This window comes from Equus caballus, unplaced genomic scaffold (assembly GCF_041296265.1).
Source record: "Equus caballus isolate H_3958 breed thoroughbred unplaced genomic scaffold, TB-T2T haplotype2-0000769, whole genome shotgun sequence".
In the NCBI taxonomy this organism is placed as follows: domain Eukaryota; kingdom Metazoa; phylum Chordata; class Mammalia; order Perissodactyla; family Equidae; genus Equus; species Equus caballus.
The window spans coordinates 104,659-129,747 of record NW_027221988.1 but is presented as its reverse complement, the minus strand read 5'-3'; the positions used below and the strand labels follow the sequence as shown (position 1 = coordinate 129,747).

The window sequence follows — 25,089 nt, the reverse complement described above, 5'->3', positions numbered from 1 at the left end:
CAGGCAGCTAAATCACAAGGGAAAAACCAGTTGTACTTCTGGATCAGCGGGAAAGTGTCCGAATGCAATGATAGCCACAGAAGAGTAAGAAGTAAATACCATAAAGGAGAGAGCTAAAGGAACACCTGAATCTATGAATAAACCCAGAAAACATAAACCATGTATGAACAAGAGTGAAAGCAGATTGCAATTAAACACCAGGAATGAGATAGGAGTGGCTGACTACTGCAGACATGACAGATAACGATGTGGTCGTAGTCAAGTCATCCGCCTGCTAAAATGAAAACACCAACAATATTTAAAGCAACACAACAAAATCCAGAGACCACACAACATAAAATTCAAAATGACCAAAATTACTTGAGTTAGGAAGAGTCAGAAAACCGTGTCCAAATCTCAAGCAAAAAGATGTATGGCAAACATGATGGTCAAAATGATGGAATTATTTTAAAAGAACCATACAGTAGCTGTTACAACAATATTAAGTGAAGTAAAGAAAATATGTTTGAAACAAATGGAAAAAAAAATAATAAATTTCAGCAAAGAAATAAACATTATTCTTTAAAAAGCCACATGTTAATGTCAGAAACAAAAGATAAAATATTTAGAATAAAAAAAGGGGCTTAATAACAAAATGGAAATGACAAAGTAAAGAATCAGTGAGTTTGAGGACAGATCAACAGCAATCATCTAACAAAAAGAATCTAAGGAAAAAGACAGAATTAAAAAAAAAAGTAAAGAGGGGCCAGCCTGGTGGTGTAGGGGTTAAGTTCACGGACTCTGCTTCAGCGGCTCAGGGTTCATGAGTTCAGACCCCGCATGAGGACTTACAACACCATCATCAAGCCATGCTGTGGCAGCATCCCACATACACAATAGAGAAAGAATGGCACAGACATTAGCTCAGGGCCACTCTTCCTCAGAAAAATAAATAAAAAATAAATTTAAAAAAGAAAAGAGACTCTCAGGGTCCTATCTGAGGACTACAAAAGGTCTAATGTATAACTAATTAGCTAGAGTCCCAGAGGAAAAGAGAGAGAGAGAAAGAAAACGGAGCAGAAGACACTTCTGAAGAAACAACGGCTTACTCAGGAATATCCAGCTTTGGCAAAATAAAGAAGTCAGTGAACCTTCTCAGCAGATACAAGTATAAAACTGCATAGGACTGTCAAAAGCAACAATTTTATGATTCTGAAAACCATATTCAGGCAACGAGTGGAAAATGCACTTTATCCAAAGCCCTAGGTAAGAGGCTGAGAAAGGAGCACTTGCCTGGGAGACTACCATCCCCGCGACTTGGTGAGAGAGCATGCTAGCTCTACCAACACATGACTGGCACAAAAAGAGGAGCTATGAGCTAAGGTGGTGGAGGGAGGAAGCTATTTGGAGCAGGCAGCAAACCTCTATCGCTCTGTCAGCCAGAAGGGACCAAAGTTGGTGGGAAGCAACCAAAGAAATCTCACAACATTGGTCCACAGAGGTATGAGCCCAGTCTGGGCAACTGTCAGACTAGCAAGAAACTCAGCAAGGAGATCCTATAAATGAAAGGCCAATAAAAGGACCAGATGAAGTTCCCCACACATGCCTGGTTGACTAAGCAAAGCAACTTCGAGGGAACGTGGTAGACAGTAAAAGCCCCAGAACAGAGGCTTGGTAACTAGGTAAACTTTGAATGTGCCCCCTGTACACCCACAAACAGAAAGACAGATGGCAAAGATCATAATGGGCTCAAGGTGTTTGACTACAAATTCTGCCCAAATCATTGTGTGACCATTAATTCTTACATTTACAGGGGAAACACCCAGAGAGTAAAGCAAAATACAAGTAAGCAAGCATTTAAAAACTGAACATAAACATCAGTGTCTGTACACCACAGGGAGATAAAATTCTATGCTTTTAAGACCATGCAAGTTAAGGGAAAAAAAGACATTCTAGAAAAGTGCATCAAAATCCAAACTTTCCACATCACACTATACAAAATGTCTTATTTTCAACAACAACAAAGAAAGAAATCATAAGCTGTGTTTATAAGAAAATATAAACTATGGTCCAGATTCAGGAAGAGAAAAACGTCAATGGAAAATTGGCCCAGATGTCAATGTAGCAGAGAAAGTCTTCAAGTATCTCCTGTAAAGAGGTTCTAAGAACTCTTTCAAATTTTCAAAAATTTTTTAAAAATATAATAACAGTGATTCCACAAATAGGGAATGCGAATAAGGAAATGAGAATGATAAAAACAACCAAACAAATGCTAGAGATGAAAAGCACTATAAGAGAAATGAAAAAATTATTACATGGGAAAACAGCAGATTTGAGAAGGCAGAGGAAAGAATCAGTCAAATTAAAGATAGAATGATATTAATTATCGACTCAGAAGATTGGAAATGAAAGAAAACTTTAAGGAAAATGAAAAGAGCTTCAGAGACCTATGGGACAATTTGAAGTATTTCAACAAATGTGCAGTAAGAATCCCAATAACAGAGAAAAGAGGGAAAGGGGTAGAAGAAATATTTTAAAACGTAATAGCTGAAAACTTTCTAAATTTGATGAAATACATTGATCTACAGATACAAGAAGCTTAACAAACATGAATAAGTACAAACACGAAGAGAGTCACACCTACAAACATCATAGTCAAATTACTAAAAAGAAAAAGACAATAAGAAAATCTGGAAAGCAATCAAATCCACCACATACAAGGAACAGCTACATGTTCAACAGGTGACTTTGCATCACACTGAGGAGAAAAAAATACAAATAAGAGCTGACTTAGAAGAAATAACAGAGGCCGAAAGCCAGAATAATAATACAGTCAAAGTGCTGAAAGAAAAACCATCAATAAAGAATCACATATCCAGCAAAACTATACTTTAATAATGAAGGGGCAGTAAAGACATTCCCAGATAAATAGAAGATGACAGAATTCATGTCAACACAGAATAAGGCAGTAAAGGAGGAACAGACAAAGAAAACACAGGAGACGCAGAATAATAAAGAGCAAAATAGTATAAATCCAACCAACTACATTACATTAAATGTTAATAAACACTACAGTTAAAAAGAATTATCAGATTGTATTAAAAGATCAAAACTATGTGCTAAGCATAAAAGACACAATTAACATTCAGAGACAAAAATATTCAAAATATAAAACCTGGAAATGATACTCTCATGCAATCTGTAACCACAGGACAGCCACAGTGGGTAGATGAATGCCAGATCTAAGAACAGATTTTAGGAAGAAGACTTACTAAAAGTGAAGAGGAACAAAGAAGTGAAGGCATAAATACCGGATAAATACAAGTAAAACTACTTCCATTCTCGTTTACATAGAAAATCCTCAGGATGCAAAATACACACATACACACACACACGCCCACACTAGAACAATTAAATGAATTTAGGAAATTCAAAGGATAATAAACAAAAATCAACTGCACTTTTAAATATTAACAGCATGCGATTTGATTTAAAATTGTGCAAAAATAAATTTAACCAAAAAATGTGCAAGGCCTATGCACTAAAGACTAGAGAACACGACTGAGAGAAATTAAAGAAGACTCGATGGCAGTTTCTTAAAAAGTTAAACACAGAGTCATCACATTACCCCAGTCATTTCCCTCCTAGGTAATTACCCAAGAGAAATGAAAACACGTGTTCACACAAAGACTCAGACAACAGCACATACGACAAGATATAGCAAATTAATTTACAGTGACAGAAAACAGGTCACGGGTTCCCTGTGGCAGGCAGGAAGAGGTGGTGGGCTGCAAAGAGGCATGGGGATACTTAAGGGGGTAAGAGAAATGTTCTTTTATCTTGATTCTGTAGATGGCTTCAGAGGTGTATAGAACTGTCAAAACCCATCAAATTGTGCACTTTATATAGATGCTGTTTATTGTATGTAAACTATTCTGCAATAAAGTTTTTGAGCAAAAAAATAAACAAAAGAATAAGTGAGTGAATGAACAAGGGTTTTAAAGCAAATAAGCATTATACACCTGTTGAAAAGGAAAGAATAAAATTTAAATGGTGAGGAAACTCTGTAAACAAGTTACACTTTTTAAAAAATCTCTAGTTTTGTTTCTTCTAATTTGTCTGTTTTAAGTCTTAAATCTGTCTTGAGCATAAGGGGATAAAACCTTAACAGGTTATACTATAAAAACCAGTCATAGAAACAAATCATTTAACTATGGCTATATAAGGAAAATGACCTCATATCTCATAGATTGTTTTTCGATCTGTAGAAATAATTCAGTTTTACTGCTGAAAGCAGTACCAGCTATCAGATGGAAAACAAGTCAATTTTATCGTCTGATTCATCTTGAACACATCACGTCTGCGTAGCCCACAGAATCACAAAATGTAAAGCTATTACAGCACTACAGTAGAAAAAGCGTCACTCCCTAACAGACTCAAGAGTATAGTCTACACTTGCCATCTCCCTGTCCAAAACAATGCTGGTGGAAACAGACTCCTCCTGAACAAGAATTGTCACAATAAGTAATTGCACTATGAAACTGAATGACTGCGTTTTTATTACCATTTTCATACAGAATTTTTACATACTTAAAATTCTGACCAGAAAGGTTAGATTAGAATCACCTGGGCCAATTTGGAAATGCTAAAAGATATGTATGGACACACACAAAAACACACACTTACACACTCTCTCTCTCAGTCACACACAGACATGTTTGTTAGTATATATATTTGTTTTTAAAAGGTAAAGATAACAGTAACATTAATAACAACAGATAGTACCTCTCTCTATCTAAATATAGAAACATATCGCAAATGTATAATACTGTCCTAGTTTTGCTTTACTGCCAAATAAACAAAGCAATTAATTCAGAGGGTGTCACTGATTCCTAAACTCATCATTCATGAACTTGATTATTAACGAAATTAATAATGAATAAATAAAACTGATATACCTAATTTCTTCAAAATTGATCACAATAAAAAATGCCTGCTTTGATACTATAATTGAAGTAAGTTATATAAGAACAAATGGATAATATAAGCCTTGTCTATTAATTCTTAAAACATAAACCATTTAAAAGCATTCCTGAAATCAGACAAAACAGTTAGACCACATCAGGAGAGCAACGAAAACAAAATGACCTGAATCGTGATGCAGGGAAACACGAACACCTCAGCTATCAAAAACTCACCAAGGCAGCAACATCACCCACCAAGCCTTAGCTAAAAGTAAGAAACCTGCCCAAAAGGGCTTGGAGCGGCAAAACATATTTGAAGAGATGATGTTTGAATTTAGGTACTGGGATTGAAGGTGAGTCTCTAAGTTCCTTCCTCAGATCCATCACCCCTTCCTGATACTTACTGATAAACCTGATTCATTGGCTTCTTATCGATGGCAAATAATGGAGAGCAATTGTGCTACTCTAGACAAGATCACTGATAGCAGTGAAACGGGAAAAGGGAAGAAAAACTAGAAAAAGCAGACAGAAAAAATTAAAAGTAATCAGGGAACATTCAGATATTTAAAAACACCCTTCTCTGGGTCAAAATGCCCAGAGGACATGATTTCTTAGAGCCCAACATGACAACGCACAAAATAATAATCCTAAGTCACTGAGACAATATTAAATCAGGTTATGGAGAGGTTCCAAAAGTTGAAAACTAGGAAATTAATTTTTTCAAAGGTTCTCACGAAAATGATTAAATTTAAAAAAAAAAAAAAAAAAAACAAGAACATCATGAGACATAAGTCCCCAATGATTCGGGTCCATCCACCAAGCCATCTAAGCAGTTATGGCTGGTGGGCAAGGCCTGCGCGTGCTCCATGGCTGTGCTCTGCTGTCCTCAGGCCTCAGGCTTGCTGCCTCCTCCAAGAACCAGACTGCCAACCCTGACACTGGATTAGCCCTCTGCCTGCACATTCCCATCTGCCCCCACCACAGTTCTTACTACTCTGCGTTACAACTGGCATGTGACCTTCTTGAGCAGAAGAAATAAACTCTTTCACTAGCATCCCAGAACCCAGCACAGTACTCAGCATATAGTAGGATTTCAGTAAATACGATTTTTTTAAACTTATTAAAAAAAACTTAAGCTATGCTCTATCTGCAAAGCATATTTTGATAATAACAACAGACACCCAAAATATGCCACAAGAGCATAAAGTAAGAAGTTCCTGTTGACTGCTAAGATTAGAAAGTCTTCACAGAATGGACAGAGTTCCAACCACACATTCAAGCTCAGGATGAATTTAACCAAATGGCTAAAAAAAGTACAATGGTCCCCCCCTTACCTGTGGTTTCACTTTCTGCAATTTCACTTACTTATAGTCAGCAGAGGTCTAAAAATATTCGATGGAAAATTCCAGAAATAAACAATACACAAATTTTAAATTTCTCGCCATTCTAGGTAGCGTGATGAAATCTTGTGCCATCTAGCTCCCTCTCACCGGGGCCGTGAATCATCCCTTTCTCCACCGGATCCACGATACCCGCCTGTCAGTCACTCAGTAGCCCTCTTGGTTATCAGAGCGCCTGTCAAGGTATCACAGTGCTGGTGTTCAAGTCACCCGTATTTTATTTAATAATTTCCCCAACGTGTAAGAGCAGTCGTGCTGGAAATCTGGATATGCCAAACAGAAGTTATTGCTGTTACTCTCTTACTTTGCCCAATTTCTAAGTTTATCACAGCAGTGTACATGTCGGAAAAAACGTATATGCAGGCTTCAGTACTATGCAGTTTCAAGCACCCACTGGGAGTCTTAGAACGTATCCCCCCCACATAAGGGGGGACTACTGTATTTCGGGAGACAGGGATACTATAAGCACAAGTAAAAGAAAACGAGAGCAACTGGGTAACACATAGGTTTTCAAAAATGGCAGCAGTGAAAGGTAAGGCTGGAAAGACAGGCAGGGCTGCAGAGGAGCCAAGAGGGGTTAACATAATGGAACTTAACAAAATGGAGGTTAACATTACGGAGCTTCACACAATGGCATGCTCCAAAGGTCACACGGACACTTAGTCCTCCAGAGTGACTCCCTCTCCGCAACGTCCAGCAGTTTCATTGCATGTAGAATACATTTTGCAAGTAAGAGACAAAAGAAAGACAACAACTTTGCTATATGATTCCTCATGTCAACACTGTTTTACCCTGGACCAAATCAGAGAGTTGATACCATAAAAAATACTTCAAAACACTACGTGATGTTACGAGGAAACTACTGGCAAAACTTACTTTCGGGTGGTGATTATTATCCAAACCACACGTGATAAAATACTACTCATCATAAGAAGTGGTACTCTTATAATACAACTGCTATGCAATTTTTTTAAATTCTTCAATTTTGAAATCAAGTTGAAAGTATTGTGTCAAAAGACAGTGAAACAACTATCATTAATCTTCAAAACTGACAAACAAAAAAGACATATAAACAAGTGCCAGGATAATAAAAATGGCAGTGTTCATTTTTTAGAAGAAAAAAATAAATTGTACTAAAATTATTAAGCTAACAAAGCAACAGAAAAATATGAGCAGAAAAATGACAGTTATCTGCAAAATTCATAAATGCGTCTTTTGTATAACCATAATGATCATATTTTATGCTGTCATTTTGCATTTAATTGCTCACCCTGGTACTTTTCTTCATAGAAGCCATCGATATCCCACAGAGCCAGATGCTGAATTGCAAAAACATACTGTGACCATGGACTTATAAGAAAGTTACTTTGCTGAGCTGTGGTGTATGACAAGTTAATTTTTGTAATTACACTTCTTCCAACAATATATGAAGCTACTGCCTATGATTAGCCTATATTATTCAAAAGAGGCAAGAAAGTATTCTCTATAAAATACTAATCAGATTTTTTAAAGACTTCAGCTGATGTGAGAAAGTTAACTTTTCAAAAAGCTTTTCTATAAGACGGCCAAAAGTAAAAATCACCACCTCAGCTGAAATATATAAGCAGATTAATATGTTAAGGCATGACTATGTTTTCTGAATGTTATTAATACATAACGCCAAGTTATTTCAAGCCTTTAGGAAACGTCACATGCTAACCTTGGTCTTTTGATCATTACTTTTAGTTCTGCTATATTATGCTAAACATAGTATTCAAAGGATAAATCCATTAACCGTCATTTAGAAAGAAATGGCTATTGCACAATAATCTATCCGCAGGGCGTAAATTGTTTTAAATTTAAAATATTTGCAATGACGGTCACTGTCACATACTCAATAGTAATAAAACAGTAGGACATCATACATTGCTAAAACACAGGCTATTCCCTATAATATAGTATCTTTGTGCACATACTACAAAATTTGGCAGCTATTATGTTTTGTTTTATTCATTAAAAGAGAGCAAATGACATTTCCCTTTTAATAAACTTCCCCCATGTTGAAGCCAAAAGAGTTATTTAAAGATTAATGTTAATTATCAGGACAAAACAACCTGAGCCAAGTTTTCCAAATGCCTAGGTCAAATCTGCTCACTGGAGGAGGATATTTAAAAAATAACTATGTAATATATTTTTTTTTAAAAACTCTATCACTTAGAGACTTAAAATTTAATAGAAGTTATGTTTTAATTACATAATACTAACAAAATGGATATGTTCACTGCATTATACAAAAGGAACGTAAGATACTAAAATGCTCTAGATAAATCTGAAGTTTTCCTCAGGATTTTAATAAATATATAATGACCGATTTTTTTAATGTGTAACGTCGTTCCCACGTCATTTCCTAATCTAAAGGGGTTTGTGTTTGTGAAGGTGTCAACTCAATGTATATTCAAGACTTAATAAAAAGTCCTAGAATTTTGAGAATCTTGGAAATCTTTTATTTCAAATCCCTCGTGTGTTTTTTTCCTAACTTGGACTGCAATTTGAGATATGCTATTTCACGGTTCCACGTCTGCTTAGAGATCACCAACTCAGACACTGATCGTACAACAGGAGAAACATAAAGCACACAGAGCTGAAACACAATCACCAATAAAGCAAATACCTGGCCTTTCGGGTCCTCTTTGTTCTGACCCCTGCTATTTAAAAGGGAATGATAAACTCTGCAGACGTCATCGGGCATATACTAAGAAGGAACATGCTCAAATCCCAGCTATTTGTATTTTTCTTTCCCCTGCCCAGCCTCGATCTTCCTCCCTGGTCTACTTCATTCATTCTGCGTGCTCTCCAGCCACCTCAAATGGTCCAGGGACTCATTGCCTTTATTTCCAGTCTCTACCTTACTTCTAATCTCAGCATCTCTTCCTGGATGACCTACAGATATCAAACACTCAATACAACCAAAAACAAATTCATCTTGCTCTCCTCTCCCAAACCTGCTTCCATGGAGCTAGTCTGCCAGCTCTCTACACAAAGATCAGTGCTCTAAACTATTCTTAGTTCCTCCCTCTCTCACCTCCTCCTTCACTGGCCCTTAATCCTGTCCTTTCCACATCAAAAATGTCTCTCCACTCTATCCTCTGTACTCTACTTCTACTGCCTTATGTGGAACGTCATCAACTCCAGCCTCTCGCGTGCCTCAGTGGCTCCAGGGAGAGAGCCTCCTCTAATGGGGCCTCCACAGAAAAGCCTCAGTTACTGAAGCGAGCTTCTCACACAGCCCCTGAGGACAGTATTCAGTGTCTGAATAGCTGTGCGAAAGGGAATGGTACCTATTAAGGAAAAGGGACAACACCAGAGGGTGGGAGATCTGACAGCTTTGACGGTTTCAACTTGACCATAGGAAAAAGTACCAAGTAAAGCACACAGCCTTCAATTCAAAGCCCTTGACAAACTAAACCTTGTCCTCTTTCGGCGCTTCTCCCTCTTTTAGGCCCTGCTAAGACCCACATTAGGCTGCTGACTGGTTCTCAACCAGGTGTGCCTTCCAACAAGCTGCCCTCTTTGCCTAAAAAGCCCTCTCCTCCTACATCCGCACAGAAAACTCCCATGGGTCTTCCACGTTGCTGTGATATTTTCTGTGACTTCTCCAGGCCAAGCTAATTACTCCGCCGTGCACCTCTGGCACTGACAAATGTTCTGTTACAGCCAGTATCTTGGGACTGACTGCTGGGGTTACTGAAGATTACAAGGACAAGAAGTGGGATGGTTTACTTTTTGTGCCTAGCACAAAGACTTTTCAAAAACTTCATTAATTTTAAATGAAGTGAATTTGTTGGAACATAAAGCATTTTGGGAATTTAAATAAACGGAAAATAATCATTTTCTTTAAACTTAAAATGTTTGACAAGAAATGAAAAAGGTAACAAATTAGTTCTGGAAAAATGCAAACTAATTCCTATACTCCCATTCTGAATCAATCTTACAAATGGGACTAAAAAGAAGGAAGGAAGCGCCTGTCTGGTTTTTCAAGTAAGAGAAGGCAAAACCAATATGGCAGCAAGGTAAGGTTCTGCCTGCTCCACAGAACCCATGGTACAGAATCCATGTTTCCGACCTCTTGTTGTGCAGAACTCTCACGTTGCATGTATTAAGGCTGGATTTAAAGACTGTAGAGTAGTCTTAATAATCTGTGCAGAGACAGCATTTTATAGTTTCTAAGCCACGCTCACACACATTATCTCATCAACTACTCAAAGACACATCATTTCTCCACTTGGAGAGGAAGAAACTAAGGCCATTTTCCTACAACTAATACATAGAGGCTGGAATATGAACCCCCAAGAATTCTAACACTAACTACATTGCCTCCCTAACAACCACATTTTAAAGATGTCCAATACAGGCCTCAGAACACTAACCCAGGACACATACATGATGCATGCCAGGGCCAAACCACTCACCTAGCGTTCTTCTGAAGTTCACAATAAAAAACAGAATGAATGAACATTAATAAAATGGTTCACTTTTGGAGCCGTCCCAGTGGTGTAATGGTTAGTTCATACACTCTGCTCCAGCAGCCAGGGGTTCGCAGGTTCCAATCCTGGGCACGGATCTAGCACCACTTGTCAAGCCACACTTTCGCAGTATCCTACATAAAATAGAGGAAGATGGGCTCAGACGTTAGGTCAGTTGACAATCCCAAAGTTATTAAGTGTACAAGCAAAAAGAGGAAGATTGGCAACAGACATTAGCTCAGGGCCAATCAACCTTACCAAAAAAAATATTTCACTTTGAAATAGACCTTAACGAATAACTTTGCTTTAAATTATAACACTACATATTATTACATTTTACACGTTACTACATATTCCATAGACTATGTAACATAACATAGTCACAGATTCTAGCAACTAGGACGTGGAATCTTTTGTATTGGGAGGGATAGGGCTAAGGAGGAGTTGCATTATTCTGCCAACCAAAATAAGCAAGATTACAATTGGATACTAATTAAAATCCAAATTTAATTTTGAAGTTTTGTGCCCCCTCTCCATGAAATGGGTCCATGAGGAATGGACAGAAACAACTCATATCCACTTGTCTAATTCTGACAGGACATCAGATAAAATAACAAGAGTGCTACTTTAAAAGACTCTGCCCAATTACCCAGTAAAATGAAGGATTTATCACATTCATTGAACTTGGAACTATTCCTTCTTATACAACTAAGTTTGACTGCTCTGACTTTTATTTTCAGAGACTGTTTTTCCCTTCTCCACTCAGGTTCACTACATTGATTTAAAATGCAGAGGGCAAAACTCAAAGACAATGACTAACTCATTTTGATTGTCAACTTGTAAGCTAGTGAACATTAGTAAACATATTAGATACTAAAAATACAGTAGTAAAACTTATAGCTCTTTACCACTTAAAAAGCATTCTTATTATCTCATTTGACGCTAGCATCACTGTGAGGTATAGTTACAGAAATATTACTCAAATTTTTCAATAACACTCAGAGAAGAGAGGTGATGTTGACAATCCCAAAGTTATTAAGTGTACAGCTGCCTCGGCCCATGAGGACAGTATTCACACTGTCTGAATAGCTGTGGGAAAAAGAATAGTACCTATTAAGGATAGAGGGGGAAAACCTAAATTCAGTAAAAACATTATAACATTTCCCCAAACTACACTATTCAATTATTTTAGATATGATCATTAGAAAAAAAAATGAAGAAAATGTATAATTACACATTTCTACTCAGTAAGAGAAATCTGAATTAATTAGAATTTTAAATTGAAAATATTAAAACAAAAATCAATACTCCTACACTAGAAAAAATGAAAATTAGAAATCTCATACCACACTGGAAAAGTTTATACCATTTCTTCAATTTCATTTTTCTATTAATGTGTGTAAACTCTGTAGAACTAGCCAAAGTAATTAAATAAAATAGACATAATATCCAAAAATCATGAAAGTTTATACATTTTGGTAAACTTTTAAAAGTTAAAATTTATCTTTCCTAATTGAAAACTGGGTTAAAAATCTATCACAAATATACAAGTACAAAATTGCAGTGAAAGTTCCATCTTTGGTATATTCACATGAACAAACAAAATAATTATCACCTCTTTGAACGGAAGTTACAGACTTTTTCAGGTCAAAATTCTGTTAAAATATAACTATTTGAAGTGTTCAAAAATTTGCATTAATGTTAATATGGCAACATTTTAATGTGGACAATAACAGAAAAACGTCATTCCCTCCACAGAATTCTGCCTCTAGAAGTACATTTAACAAAGTTGGAGGAAACAGGATGCTTGTTGATAGTGACAGGCTTATTTCAAAACCCAATTATATCTGTTCATTCCCTTTTGCTAATTAAAGCAAAAGGCATCAAAATCTCTCCTAACGATGTTCTAATCAATACGTGTTAGTGACCTTCCCCAGGCAGTGCTGCATCTGGACTAACGCTTCACCGCAAACCAGGTGCATACTGTAACTAGTTCCACCGGCACGGACTGTAAAGTCCCGACACAATCACCATTCGGGCTATGATTACCTAGAAAATAATCCTACATATGTGTCCACAGATGCCAACCCTGCCAAGATGTCCTAGTCCAGAACCCCCCAACCCAATAAACAGGCTATTCAAAACTCAACGCAACCGCAGGGGTCAGCAGCTCCTGGCACCCACCTCCCCCCGACTAAGCTCCAGAAAGCGGGCACGCACACTCAGGCCGTGCTCGCCCACTAGGAAGAGGTGGGTATCTCCAGGGACGATCCCGCTGCTGCCAGCAGCGACGTGCGGCAGCCTGGGGTCTCCCGCTAGTTGCTGAGAGCAGCTGGACCCTGAGTGGCCAGGACCGTCCACTTCCAGGCGTGGTGCTCTCGGGCACCAGCATCCTCAACCGAAGGAGGCGAGGGTGGCAGCAGCGCATCGGTGCGCTGGGGAAAACAGGGAGTGGGCGGGCAGCCACGGACACCACCGCCCGGACTAGAAACCCCCCCCCACCGGGCAGCTCCCCGCCTGGGCGCCCGCGTTCCAGTCGGAGAAGCCAGGCGGTCGGAAGCGCCCCGACTGCGTGCAGGGCTGCGTGGGGCGCCCGGGGCGCCGCTTCCGCGCCGAGAGCCCGGGCCCGCGGGGAAACGGAGGCCCGCCGGGTCCCCGGGAGCCCGGCTCGCGGAGCGAGCAGGTGACGGCGGGGGCAGGGCGGCTGCGACGCCGCGCGGGCGGCGGGCGGGTGTCGGGCGAGTCTGGGCGGCGTCGGGAGGGACCGGCGAGCGGGGGAGGGGCTGAGGCGGGGGGAGGAGGGAGGAGGAAGAGCGAAGGGCCCTGGCGGGACTCCCGGCGCCCAGCTGCCCGGCCCGAGCCCTCAAGCCACCGCCCCCAGGCCCCGCGCAGACGCTGGACGGTCCCCGCCTCCAAACCTCCCCCCCCCCGGCCCGGTCAGAGAATAACTTACCCGTTTGCCGACGCAATCGCTCCTGCTGGCCCCTCTGACGGACTCCTCCGGCTCGTCGTCTTCCGGTGATGAAACCGGAAGTCCCACCCCTCCCCAAGAGGAAAACGGAAAGCCGAAGGAGTCAATCTAAGGAAGGGGAGACGCGCGTCAGGCTGAGAGCCTGGCGGCGTCTGACCGGGAAGGCCACCTGGCACTTCCAGCGGCTCCCCGAGCGGGTAACCCCCGGGCGATCCCGCCTCCTCCCTCTCCATCCCTCCTCACTCCACCCCTTCGCTCGCCCGCCCGCGGTAAAGAACCCCGAGGGCGGTGCGGGAGAAACGGACGCGCCCGGGCCGGGCGGGAGCCGGAGGCCTGCGGGCCGGGCGGCCGGCCTCCGCCTCCACCGGCCCAAGCGATGCCCGGCGCCTCTGAGGCCTCCTCTAACGGAGCGAGGTTTTCCTGCTGTGCCAGGCGCGTGCGCACCTCCGGGTTAGGAGAACAGCCTCTGGATGCTCCTAGCAGGGGTCCTCAGAGTCGCAGACCCTAGGAAGCCACGAGCCGAATTCGGATTCTAACGGGTTCTAATGAAAAATGCAGGAGGATCGGGGTCCAGTTCTCAGAAGAGGGGGCTGGGCTGCGCTGGGCTGGGCTGGTGTCTGGCTAACACAGAGGCTGAGGGAGGGATGCGCTGGAATGAACATGTGGAGCGAGAAGAAGCCCAGACCAGGTTCTTTGTGTGTCTGTGGCCGACTGCCTTCCTCCAGCTGCAAGTGCAGAGAACGTGTGTCACCACAGGGCTCTTGCACTGTCCAGCACACACTCACGCAAGGTTTATTTTTATGAATACAACGTAAAACCAAGAACATTCCCAGTCCTCGTTATCTTCCATAAGAGCATCTACCAAATCTAACTGACAGTCCAAACCTGGACAGTCCCAAACCTGACATGTTGCCCTCCTTCAATACGATGACGTCCCCTCCTGATCATGTCACTATATACTCCCAATAAGTATACTGGGTGGTCATCTTTATCCATGTGCATATGCTTCTTTGGTAAAATTTTTTAAAGCAAATACTTAAATTTCTCTATCCCCAACCTCTTTGTCTTCTTATTACTAGTTAATTGGTCTTCTGGCTAATCACTGGGCGGATTTCTGTCATCCCTCTGAATGTAATCTATCCGGAAAATACTTCCTATCTGGCTCCCAAACCACAGCAAGACCCAGGTAGCCACATGGCTTGGGTTTGGGTAGAAAACGTGGACCCATCAATGAGAGCTGGGGAGACCCATCATGACCCGGGGAGGCAGAAAACCACGGCTCTGGACTCAGGCATCCCAGGGTTGGAATCTCCTAGATTCAATGACCTCATTCGTCCTCCTCCTCTCCTCACCTGGTGGCAGCTGAATAATTGACCAAGACACTGCAGGTCTCAGAGATTCAGCAGGAATGCAGATCAGCAAATACATCTTCTTATTTAGTGACTTGGTAAAACTGATGTTCCCTTGCTCAGAAATGGTTATATTTTACAACCAACTTTTGTTAATTGACTACTATGAACACCCTTGTTAAAATATAAATTGGCGTCAGAAACCTCGTGTACAGTTAGTCCTTGGGACCTCTGCCAAATACATCAGGTAGGTCCACGGAATCCGAAAACCTCACAAGATTCAACCAAATCTGGCGAGCATGGACTGTGCTTAAATAGTGACGAGTACCAAACACCTGCGAATATTTAACCAAGAGGACTTGATGTTGTCCAGCACCAGAGAAGAAGTGGCTCCTTATGGATGCCTCAGCGAGGCTGATGCCACAGGTGGGTCCCGTTTCTGTGACAAGAGGCAGGGTAAGCTGGCCCCATGATCCAGCCGTTTTAGACATGACGCAGCAAGCTTTAAAACTGACATTTCAAGCACCCACAAAGAGATGGAATGTGTGGCACTTTGTTTTTATTTGGAATCATAAGAGAAACATTTTTAATAAACCCTTAACTTCTTCTCCATTAATGCTATTTAAATAGTGAATTCATAAAGACTGAAGTGATTTGTTTACTTATACTTAGCTGTAGAAAACTTACGTGCTTTTGTTTATTTGTTTACACCATCAAATCCAATCAAGCCAAACAAGATGGTCGACTGAAATGACTGATGAATGCAACCTGAGCTGACAGCTTCAAATTTGGGATGTGTTACTGATGTCAGGTTGATCAGTTCTCTGTCTAAAATTGATGCTATTTAAAGCTTTGAACAATTTAGATGTAGTCACTGAGTAAAATCCCAACGGGGTGAGAGAATTCCATCAGGGCTGATTCTGCTGTGGTGAATTTCCATGTGCGCAGGTGTCAGAGGGAGAGTGGCCTCTCCCGATGGGGTAGTGAGACAGAACAGGATGCAGGAGGGGCGGTGGGCTGGCGTCACTCACAGCAAAGGTAAAGAGGCTTAGAATAAAGATAGACGCATCTTCTCACAAGGAATCCCAAATGGCATAAGAGTGTGAATATTGGTCATTTCTGTTTCAAAACTTTTCAAGAAAGGAAAAAGTGAAGGGGAGGCAAGAAGTGAATATGTATCACGCTTCAATAACTCATCTGAAAATGAACCCCCAGGGAAATCATGGTAGCCGGTGGGGTAGACCAATGTTTTTATTAACAATATAAAAGGAATGTGTGGTGAAAGCAACGGTGACATAAGTACTGACAGTCAGTGGATGAATGATTATGTGTCCTGAGCACCTCAGGACACAGCAAACTAGAGCAATTCCACCAATCAAATGGCAAGAGAAGTCTAATCGAAGAACCATCCTTGTGCTGGAAGGGCAGAATGAGTCCAGTCCGGGGACTACTGGGGCCAGACTTGGGGAAATCAAGTTGTTGAAGGTAGCTGTGACTTTAGAGAGGTGTGCAACAGAGACATTAAGCCATTTCCAGTGTCTCTACCTTTAAAATAGTTTATTACTGGTCCAAATGTCCAAAGACGTATTAAAGAGGGAAAATATTGTTTACTGGACAGAAATTCTCTGGATATTTAGATTCTATTCCTGTCCAGGGATGTGAGAGAGGGGATATGTCAGCAGCTCAGATGTAAGCTGGAAGGTTCCCGTCGTTGTTAATGCAGCTTAGCCGTCTCTAGGAAAAAGGCAGCAAATAATTGGGATCCTTCTATGTAGTTCCACCTAACAAAAGAAGAAATAAAGAGAAACTGTTATTTCCATTCAAATAATGGAGGAAAAGTAGTGTACAATTTAAACAGGAAGATTTGATGACATAAATTCAATCTAAAATATGCAGCATGTCGGAAGGTTACTGATGTGGACACCCTGTGGTTTGCACACTGAGAGATCAGCCCCCTCAAGAACCTGCTCACTGTTGATTTTCTCCTTCTGCGCGTGCTCTCCATCGTCCACAGTGCCCAGCGGGAGCATCATCACACTCTTTTGGATAACATCCTGGAATATATTGGCAATTGGTGTGGTTGATCCATCCCGGATCATATCTGGTTCTGTTCCAAACACTGAAACACAGGAAAAGAAGGCATTGAATAAATTAATGAGAAGACTACCCCCAGTGATCTCCGCAAATGTCGTGTTCACTTTATCTTTCTTTCTTTTTTTTTTTTTTTCCCACCATGAAATTTGGTGGCTGGGATAAGTAAGCGTCTTGATATCATGCAATTTATATTCTAAAATAGTCAATAGAGTCAAGAAGAAAACTGTGGTTGCCTTATTTACTATTATCTACTTTCAAAAAATATTTTTAAATAATATTTTAAAGTAACGTTAGACTTACAGAAAAGTTGCAAAAGTAGTACAGAGAGAGTTCTCATATATTCCTTACTCTGCTTTCCCTAATGTTAACATCTTACATAACTATTGTACAATTATCAAGAATAGGAAATTAACATTGGATAATATTATTAACTAGACTCAGCCTTTATTTGAATTTCACTCTTTCCCTTCTGCTGTACCAGGATCCAATGCAGAATCCCACACGGCATTTTGTCATTGCTCCTTAGTCTCCTCTTGTCTGTGACTGTTTCTCAGTCTTCCCTTGTCTTTCATGACCTTGACCCTGCTGAAGAGTACTGATCAGTTGTTTTGTAAAATGTCCCTCAGTTTGGGTTTATCTGACGTTTTTTCACGATTGGAAGAGGTCATGTGTTTTTGGCCAGAGTACCACAGAAGATGTACCTACCTACTTTTATGGTTGCTTCACGAATTAAGTATTAGAAACACTAATATTAAATATTAGGAACACATTTCTTTGGTGTTTTGTGTTTCTTTTGTAACCAACATATGAATAAATCGCTGTACTCAACTTTCACCTGAATGTTGCAGTGTTTGTACTCAACTTTCAAGGTATCCCAGGAAACAGTTTTAATGGATATCCTGGGGTCTAGAAAGAGATGAGTTGAAACCTTCTAGGCTATAGGGAAAGTTGCCAGAGATGGAGTGGGAATGAAAAATAAATGAAGACACAAAAGAGAACATGCCGTGTCTTCTGGATCCACAGAGCAAGGCGTGAATGTGAATAAAGATGATGTACACTCGTGCATTGCTTAACGACAGGATACATTCTGAGACATGCATCGTTAGGTGATTTAATTGTTAGATGGTTTAATTGTTGTGTACTCACACAAACCTAGGTGGTATAGCCTACCACACGCCTAGGTGATATGGTGCTAATCTTATGGGACCACTGTCATACATGCAGTCCGTTGTTGACGAAAAACTCATTATGTGGCAGACGACTGTCCTTTGTTGGCAGGACTGGTTTAGCACACAGACAGACAAAAAGGTGCCTTATGCATTCCTGCATTTTCCTGTATTTCATGTCTTTACTGTTGAATTTGACATTTCAATCACACATCTCTCTTCAGCTGGCATTCCATTTAACTTCCTAACTCTTCTTCCTCTTTTCTTCACCCCCAAATTTTACTGGTAAAATACTGCTACAATTGAGGGCAGTGGGGATGATTGTGTAGAGAAGTATGGCTCTCGGTGTTGGACTTGTCCTCTAATTTTTGACGTCTGTGTCCCTTGTACTCATAGACGCAGAGAGTTAGTGCTCCAAGGAGGTCTGGAGGCCATTAAACCCAGAGCTCTGTGACCGGGAAGAGCAAGTCCCCACAGGGCAGCCCGGTGCCAGCTTGCTCGCTCCACTACAGTTTAGCTTCTTCATTTTTAACCCCAGAGGACTTCCTTTACTTTCGTGCAAGTTCAGCTGTGCTTTTAAAAGTTTTTATGTATCGGCCAATATTTCCATGAGTTTTGCAGAAGGAGGGTTGGGAGGTTTCCAAGTCCATCATTTTCCCCCAAATTCAGGTCTCCAGAACGTGAGTTTGAACCCTGGCTTCGCTACTTCTAGCTGAGTGCCCTCCAGCAAATTATTTAATCTCTTCTCGCCTTAATCTGCACCCCGGGGAGGGCTGTTGGGAGGATTCATGAGACAGTGTGTGTAAAGAGCCCTGAACCACACCGTTTACCGTCAGTAATGCAGCCCATATAAAAGGAGAGTCCACAGTGAAGTTTTAAAAGTGTCTGCTTTATCTACAGCCCCACCGGGTACCACCCCTTGTTCCCAGTGTAAACCAGCAATCAAAATAGCATAAGTCTAACCTGTTTTGATGGCTCTTTTTGCTGCAAGATACTGATTATCTTTAATATTTGCGATCCATGGGTGTAGTCCTAGTGCCATAGAAACAACCATCTGGTTGGAACGATTTCTTTGGGAAAATATATATTCAAGATGCTGCTTTACCTAAAGGTAACATTTTCAGTTGTAAGAGAAAATTTTGAGTAGCTCTCATAGCCTTGTATCAAGAAACTGATTGGAATCCCAAGCTGACGCATTCAAGCGTTCTGATTTTCCCTCAGCTCTTCCAGAGGGAGGACGCGGAGTGAGCCGGGTCTCCAGGACGGAGAGCTGCGCCCAGTGTGAGGAATGCTTGCTCTCACTCCCACCCCTCCCGAGACCCCCCAATCCCCCCTCCCGTCCCCACCCCTCCCCGACCACAGTGTCTCACTGTTAATGTCGGCTTATTATGAATTTGGGTAATTATGAAACCTTGAATGATATTGTGGGTAATACAAATATGATGAATGTTTGAGGTAATTATGAAACACAACACAAGTAGAACTTCTCAATTTGAATATCCCTCTTTTTGGACTTATCAGTATCTTAAGGAATATTTTGGGAACATTACACACTTGGAAATTTCCAAAAAGTGGGAGCAATTTCACGCTAAGCTGTGAAGGAGGCTCATTGACAGCATCTTTCTCTCTCCCCTGGGCTCCATTCCGGTTGCCATTATGGAAATCCACCAGAGAAAAACTCCATACTCTGAAATATTCATCCCTTCGACAAACATTTAAGGCACACCTGTCACGTGGCAGGAACTGTTCTAGGTGCTGGGACATAGCTGTGAGCAAGACGAAGACCGTCCTGCGCTCATGTAAAGTGTGTGCTGTGAGGAGGAGGAACAGTCCATCCAGAAAGGGAAGGAGGGAGGAAGATGGAAACAAAAAGACGGAGGGACGCAGAGGGGAAGGAGGATCTTTGAGAATGTAATTAGCGCTAAGACGACGATAAAAGCGGACAGTGGATGGAGAGAGGGCGCCGAGGTATTCCTTGAGCTCCCTTCTTCAGAGTCTACCTTCTGTGCAACTTGAGGTACACTGATGATAGGTCGATACTTCAGGCACGCACCTCCTTCCAGACACAAACATTTTCATTAAGGTGGCTGCTTTCAGGGGGTTCATTTCAGACATCATGGACGAACCAACGCTGGGGGTAAAGATTTTCCGGCTCAGTCCAGCCGTAGACAAGTAGCTTCTCCGTCTGTGTGTAAAACCCATCTTGCCTTTTTATGCACCATTTAGTTTTCAAAAATTTCCCATCACTCCAACTCCAAATGGTTATTTGTCTGATGACTGTAATTGCATATAATTGAGGGAAGAGATTTTTACTGAACAAAAATCCTGTTGGTTTCTTGACATTTGTTCCAGTCCCTTCTGTATTGGAAAAAAGTGATACTTCAATGCTAACAACTGAGTTGCTCACTACTGTGTGGCATGTGGCTCTCAGGAACGGCGCTGCTGGACAGAAGAACAATGCACGTTTGTTACCTGTGTTTCCACCACGGACATGTTCATGTGAGGGACTAGACGGATTGAAAATTTTCCTACAACTCGGCCAGGTATGACTGTTTTAGCTCCAGGCTCCTCAAAGGCGCCCTCAATCCCGTGAATAGAAAGAGATGGGTACCTCCATAGGTGCATTAGAATTTCCTCCTAAATTGAAATAAAAGTATTTTATTATATGAAAGAATGTTTAATTAAAACTCAGTTGAATTGTATTGCTTGCATCACCAATTTCTGTACATCTGTGACACGGTTAATGGCAAGTTAATTATCGCCTCACTTAGATATGTCTGGACAAACAGTACAAGTGGACTTTCCCCTCAGGACACGAGATCTCTGCTGCCTTCGCCTGCCCAAGCCACTCCCATTGGCGAGGGCCCCTCGTCGCTGAAGTTTGCAGTTACTAGATGGCAAAGGGGCCCTTTCAGAAACTTGGGTTCATTTATAAATTTCTATCCCAGTCATTGCGATGATAATTTGTGTGCTAAATGTATTTTATTTTTCAGAAGGCTTCAAAGAACTCTGCAGATGTGTGAGCCAGTTTTCAATCTTGCTATGGCCGCTGTAGAGCTAGTCTGAGGAAGAGCTACACTTCATGATAAGAAACTCTATCGCTCTCTTCTGCATGCTTCTCCCTCTCTTGGCTGTTCCCCCAGGAACCAGCCATAGCTAGCAAACACCCTAGCAGGCAAGCGTTTTAGAAAGGAGGAGGAGGAGGAGGAGAAGGGAAAAGGAAAAAATCTAAATTTGCCAGTAACGCTTTCGGCTTTGGGTCTACTTATTACACCAAGGCAGCAGTGACGTGGCAGTCTACAGATTAGCCCCTAAGTCTCTTGGTTTTGTCTAGAAAAATGAACAATTAGGGTCATGGAGCTGGAATAACCTCAGACTATCCTCAATCTTTAAACAGTTAGGGAGCCCAGCTCACCGGCTGCAGGCCGGCTTGGGATTGAGTCCAGAAAACTGATTTGGAAAAACGCATCTGTGAAATGAGCAATTGCTCCACGGTTAGGTGCCTGAGTCCGGTGCCAGTGGGACCCCAGATAAAGGTCTGCTTGATCTAGACCACAGGGAAGTGGCCTTGAAAGTGAAAGTCCCCCTTGGAATTAACATCTGCTTTCAGTTCTAAGATGTGCAGATAAACAGGACACAGTAAATTAAGCCTTGGGAAAATATTTGTTACCATCATTCTTTGTTCAGATTATCCATCAACTTGTGATCATACCTTGGTGTCAAACAGAAATTTCTTAACCTGGCTGCTATTCCGGTATTCTTCTAGGTCCAGGTCAATGGCTTCGTACATTTTTTTTTTCCTCTTCAGTAAGAGGAGCCACGTGGTCATAGATTCCAGGGATCAGAATATGACCCGATGAGTCTACAAGGCTACCTACAAGATACACCCAGGAAACAAAGCCACACGGAGTCACCGGTATGCTGATGTTCTGGCCCTGGAGCAGGATCACTGGGGACTCTCCTGGGCTTGCAGCAGACCTTGTGACCGGCCCTGGTCCCCACAGCAGGGCCACTGACAGCAACTCACATCCCAGAGGTGATGGTCAGAAGAAAGAGCTGGTCACCAGGCAAACTCAGCCTGACTTGGACCCGCGTGAATGTCCACCTTGTCAATGGAGGGATGAAAACACACGGCTCTGCAGTAAATTCCATTGGGTATGACTTACCTGCATTATATCCCAGTTCTCAACTCCACCTTTATATCATAAACAAGCTTCTTTTTTTTAAATTTTATCTTATCCTGAGTTAAAAAGTAACACGTCCATTATTAAGAAACTTTTTTTTTTTTTGAGGAAGATTAGCCCTGAGCTAACTACTGCCAATCGTCCTCTTTTTGCTGAGGAAGACTGGCTCTGAGCTAACATCTGTGCCTATCGTCCTCTACTTTATACGTGGGATGCCTACCACAGCATGGCTTTTGCCAAGCGGTGCCATGTTCGCACCTGGGATCCAAACCCGCAAACCCCGGGCTGCCGAGAAGCAGAACGTGCGAACTTAACCACTGCGCCACTGGGCCGGCCCCCAAAATTTTCAATATATATGTTTATATATATATATATACACATACCTGAGAAACTGAAAACCATCATTCCTTCTCAATTTTTCTCCTCCTACATACACCATAATAATATAATAAATACTCATCTTTAATCAAAAGCATCATATCCCTGAGGTCTAGTCTATGAGATATACATCATGACCACAAAAGCCTCCACAGTGAATAAGAAGATACTCAAATCTGTTCTTTATGAAAGAGTTTTGGACCGATAGGAATGGGAGAAAATCATCAGTGACTATCTATAAAAGAAACAGAAGTCAAGATTTAGCAAACACTGCTCAATATCTTGAGAAAGTACTTATCAAAGATACAATGCAACTAGCAAGTAGACGAACAGAAATGACAGGAAAATGTCTCCAGGGCAGCCAACTTAATCCCCATTCAAGTAAAGACACTTCATAAAGATACGCTTCATATTCTTGATGGGACAGTCTTTCTTGACAATATCAGAAAATTACTGCGAAGCACTGTACTTTCAAATCTTTCTGTTAAAGTCGATAATTACAAAGCACAGAGTTGAAGGCTCTATGAGGATGGATGCCTTCCACCTAGTGATTGGACACCTGCTGTGTTCTAGGCCCCAGAGGAATGAATACACAGGACAGCGCTGTCTCTGACCACAAAAGGCTAAATATCAAGTGTGACCCGACATGAGCAGACCACCAGGTGGCTGGCTCTGTAGAGACACAATCAAAGCCAAGGTAAACACTCTACCAAAATCTACAGTAGTGGGGACGGCAGTAGTGCGATACATAACGGGCTTCCCAGCACTCTGAGAATGATCATAGACAGCAAAGCCCTGAGGTCTGAGGGTGTCAAGGGAGCAAAATGTGAAGCGATGTCATCACTGTTCTGGTTTTCAACCACATCCTCCTTGGGCCCCCTCTCCTGGTCCTCCGAGGACTTTGCCCAGACTTGTGTAATCCCACTTTGGGGACAGTACTGCAGATTGCTGTGCATGCATCAGCCTCCCTGCAGGTCCTGAGTTATGGAATTCTCCTCATTTAGCCCAATCAAGCATGTTGTATACTGAGTAAATGACACAAACTCATTAGTAAAATTCAAGTCAAAATAATAAGCTGAGCACTGAGCGACTGGGACTGTCACTGATTGGCAGTCCACCCTCTAGCACCCTCACCAAAATCAAAACAAAACATCAAAGTACCGCCAATAATACAATCACTAAGTCTTCCCTTTAGGGTATGTCCCTCAACTTCTGCTGGCATTCTTGTGTGGAAGAACAGAGCTGCAAAGATGAATAAGAGACAGACCCTGCTCACAAACCAGCCAGAAAGATGCAGGGTAAAGAAATAACTCTGGGTCCACGTGCAAAGAGCTCTAAAGAGGGGCAAACCGTCAGGAGCACAGAGAGCACACGGTGAACCAGCCAAGGAGGAAGCGTCAGGGAAGACGACGGCATCGCAGTGGGGCCTCAGAGGTTGAGTAGGAGGCGACAGGCACAGTCTCAGTGGTGAGAAGAGAGATGCATGTCTGAAACATCCAGATTGACAACAACGAAGACCCGAAATACTCTAGCAGCCAGGATGCTCAGTGTCCATCTTATGACACTGAGCTGTGACATTTTTCCTGTCAATTTAGCTGGTGTTACCAGACATTACCACAGTGCGTGTTTGTGTATTGGGGGATTCAGATGTCATTAGCACATTAGGCTGTGATTTGAGCAGCACGGGCTCTCCACATGTCACTGCACATCTCCCGTAGAACTGCCCGGCCCGGTCCTCGGTGTAGGTTTCCACCTCGGACCCTGTTTTCTCAGGACACAAAGCAGCCATCCCAGCTGCTGGCTCAGGCTGTGCCAGCAGACACACATCCTGACAGGAGAGAAGCGACATGTCCTCCTTTTCCTTCCCTTTACATCCTACGGCGCCGTGATAGTTGGTGCGTCCTTCCGGGCTTCAGAAACAGTTCAGACCTTCACCGAGCCTTTCCAATCTAAAAACTTCTTGCCTTTCCCCTCACTTTCCACCAAGGGGGTCATCTCCTGCTATGTTGATGAGTTAGATCATTACAAGAAATACTTGAGCTCACTGCCGCAAAGTCTACAAATATCCCACCATTCTTAACCATCAATGACTCCTCTCCTGA

The 25,089-nt window shown here is 41.9% G+C and overlaps 1 protein-coding gene across 1 annotated transcript in view; it reads right to left on the bottom strand.

Annotated features, from left to right (window-relative positions):
- LOC138922337 (large ribosomal subunit protein uL15m-like) overlaps positions 1-13,868 on the bottom strand; it is a 79,114-nt gene extending 65,246 nt beyond the window's left edge. Inside the window, 2 exon segments of the mRNA XM_070259073.1 lie at positions 10,792-10,979; positions 13,799-13,868. The gene's annotated coding sequence lies outside the window, so the exon portion shown is untranslated.
- Positions 13,869-25,089: the final 11,221 nt, after the last annotated feature.